This window comes from Crinia signifera, chromosome 6 (genome assembly GCF_055691185.1).
Source record: "Crinia signifera chromosome 6, ASM5569118v1, whole genome shotgun sequence".
NCBI lineage: Eukaryota > Metazoa > Chordata > Amphibia > Anura > Myobatrachidae > Crinia > Crinia signifera.
Window position 1 is genome coordinate 276,290,103 of NC_139222.1, and position 3,184 is coordinate 276,293,286.

Genomic DNA, 3,184 nt, shown 5'->3' on the forward strand with positions numbered 1-3,184 from the left:
AGCGAGGTCTCGCGCATGCCCAGTACAGCCGGCCATGGGGAAGGAGTCAGCGTGCAAGTTTGTGTTCGCCCGCTTCGGCAGACAAGATGTTAATATATCTTGTCGATGTCTCTTCCTGCTTTGCCTCATCAATGAGGCGAAGCAGGAAGTGTTATAGTATTCTTTAAAAGTCAGTTTTGTGCTGATAAAATATCATTGTAAAGACATTACATGTAGATTGTATAAATAATACGTAAAATATAGTCAAATGTAAGTTGGGCTTGTTTTGGGGCTTTTTAGGATTAGATTGGGCTTGTTTTGGGCTTGTTTTTTGGTCATCAGTTGCTTGTTTTACGTTTCAGAGTTGGCAACACTGACAGGGACAGGCACAGGCACAGGGAGGGACAGGACAAATATCCTGCCCTGGTCTCACGCTCTCCTGACCTCTGTTCTAGCCTGACCTCCTCCACCTTCTCCCTGCATCCTTTGTTGCCCCGGACAGTGAGCTAGACACGTGATGATGGCCGTCCTGGATTCTGGGGCCCTGCTAGGGTGACCAACTCATCCCTTTAATCAGGGACACATATTAATTACACAGGTTCTGTGGCAGTTTAAAACCAGGTGAGATGGAGCCTTGAGGTGTGGCAGTTTAAAACCAGGTGAAAGCCAGCCACAGAACCTGTGTAATTAATATGTGTCCCGGATTAAAGGGATGAGTTGGTCACCATAGGCCCTGCTGTGGATACGGCGGATCCTGCTGGGCTGCCCGGGGACGTGACAGCGCTGAGATGGGAGGTAAGAGGCCGGTTACTGCCGTGTCACCGTTGTGTAGTCGTGCTGCTGCAGGATAGCACGTAAAATTATTTTGGGAAATGAAACTAGGGATATAATTACAGTAGTCGGTTTGTAGGATTTATGTCTAGTGAGTAAATGAAAGCTTGAGATAGAAATAAAAGTGTTTTTGCGCATTTATCCCTTATGAGTAACGGGGGGGGGGAATAGGAAGCAGGAAGTAACAGGCTGCATACGGTGACACGCGCCAGGGGGTGTGGAATAGAGCACTCCGGTTCTGCTGTAAGGGGCGGAGCTGTTCTGGTGTTTGGGCCGTTCAGTGGGGTGAGTGTCACAACTCGCCCGCACTCACAGCACACATCAGTCTTTTGCCGGGGCCCAGGCAATTACCGCTGTCTCCATTGAAAGCCCGGCTCGCTGCCCTGCACGCACCCGTCACTAGCTGTGCAGGGGGCACGGGAAACCTGCAGCACCCGCGTGTGGACCTCATCACGTCTCTGGTGGCCGGGACTCGGGAGGAGACTGCACAGTACCCGGCATACACAGTGAGGGTGGAGAGGACTGGCACCTGCTACTGGGCTGTGTAGGTATATGTTATTTACAATTATAGAATTGTAATGTGCGTGCTAGAGGGATAATGATTATTGTGTATAAAGCAGGGGTGTCCAAACTTTTAGCGACGAGGGCCAGATTTGGTGAAGTGTAAATGTGTGGGGGCCGACTGTAATAACCAGAACATTTATTTTCAGTGTCTTATATAGCGCAGCAGATTCCGTTACAGCGTCTTATATAGTGCAGCAGATTCCGTTACAGTGTCTTATATAGCGCAGCAGATTCCGTTACAGTGTCTTATATAGCGCAGCAGATTCCGTTACAGTGTCTTATATAGCGCAGCAGATTCCGTTACAGTGTCTTATATAGCGCAGCAGATCCCGTTACAGTGTCTTATATAGCGCAGCAGATTCTGTTACAGTGTCTTATATAGCGCAGCAGATTCTGTTACAGTGTCTTATATAGCGCAGCAGATTCCGTTACAGCGTCTTATATAGCGCAGCAGATTCCGTTACAGCGTCTTATATAGCGCAGCAGATTCCGTTACAGTGTCTTATATAGCGCAGCAGATTCCGTTACAGTGTCTTATATAGCGCAGCAGATTCCGTTACAGCGTCTTATATAGCGCAGCAGATTCCGTTACAGTGTCTTATATAGCGCAGCAGATTCCGTTACAGTGTCTTATATAGCGCAGCAGATTCCGTTACAGCGTCTTATATAGCGCAGCAGATTCCGTTACAGTGTCTTATATAGCGCAGCAGATTCCGTTACATCGTCTTATATAGCGCAGCAGATTCCGTTACAGTGTCTTATATAGCGCAGCAGATTCCGTTACAGTGTCTTATATAGCGCAGCAGATTCCGTTACAGTGTCTTATATAGCGCAGCAGATTCCGTTACAGTGTCTTATATAGCGCAGCAGATTCCGTTACAGTGTCTTATATAGCGCAGCAGATTCCGTTACAGTGTCTTATATAGCGCAGCAGATTCCGTTACAGTGTCATATATAGCGCAGCAGATTCTGTTACAGTGTCTTATATAGTGCAGCAGATTCCGTTACAGTGTCTTATATAGCGCAGCAGATTCCGTTACAGTGTCTTATATAGCGCAGCAGATTCCGTTACAGTGTCTTATATAGCGCAGCAGATTCCGTTACAGTGTCTTATATAGCGCAGCAGATTCCGTTACAGTGTCATATATAGCGCAGCAGATTCAGTTACAGTGTCTTACATAGCGCAGCAGATTCCGTGACAGTTTCTTATATAGCTCAGCAGATTCTGTTGCGCTTTACAATAGTAGACAGTGATAAAACAAACTGGGTAACAACAGAGAGACTTGGAGGTTAGAGGGCCCTGCTGCAAGCTTACAGTCTATAGGGATATAGGAGGGAAACACAAGGACAGGCACCAGTAATAGCATAGCAGTCCCACCAAGTTACAAGGAGGCTAGTGGAGAGTTATTGTGCGTGGGAGCAGCCCGGTTAAAGTCCTGTAATAGTGAATGGGAGCTAGTGATCCGTGCAGAAGACAGGCGCAGATCTTGTGCAGAGCGGAGTGAGCGAGATGGGAGATATTTTGTGATAAGTAAGGAGATCTAAGCTGGTGCAGTATGGTTAATAGCTTTATATGCGAGTAGAAGTGTGGGTACTTATGTACTAACTGGGCTGCCGATTTTGAAATCGGGTCCATCGCATCGCATCCGACCATATCGCATGCGATGCGATGGACCCGATTTTTCCATAGGATTCAATGTTAAAATGGACTGAGTCCATTTTAACATGGAATTCAAAGGGAAAAGGGGTCCTTTTTATACCCCTACTATCCAAGTGGGCATGGAGTTGGATATAAACCTGTGGCGAGCCA

General features: G+C 47.1%; 1 protein-coding gene across 1 annotated transcript in view; it reads left to right on the forward strand.

The window, feature by feature from the left end:
• Positions 1-1,041: 1,041 nt before the first annotated feature.
• LOC146009374 (uncharacterized) overlaps positions 1,042-3,184 on the forward strand; it is a 28,417-nt gene continuing 26,274 nt past the window's right edge. The window contains exon 1 of the mRNA XM_083149687.1: positions 1,042-1,354. The gene's annotated coding sequence lies outside the window, so the exon portion shown is untranslated. The remainder of the gene's footprint in view (positions 1,355-3,184) is intronic.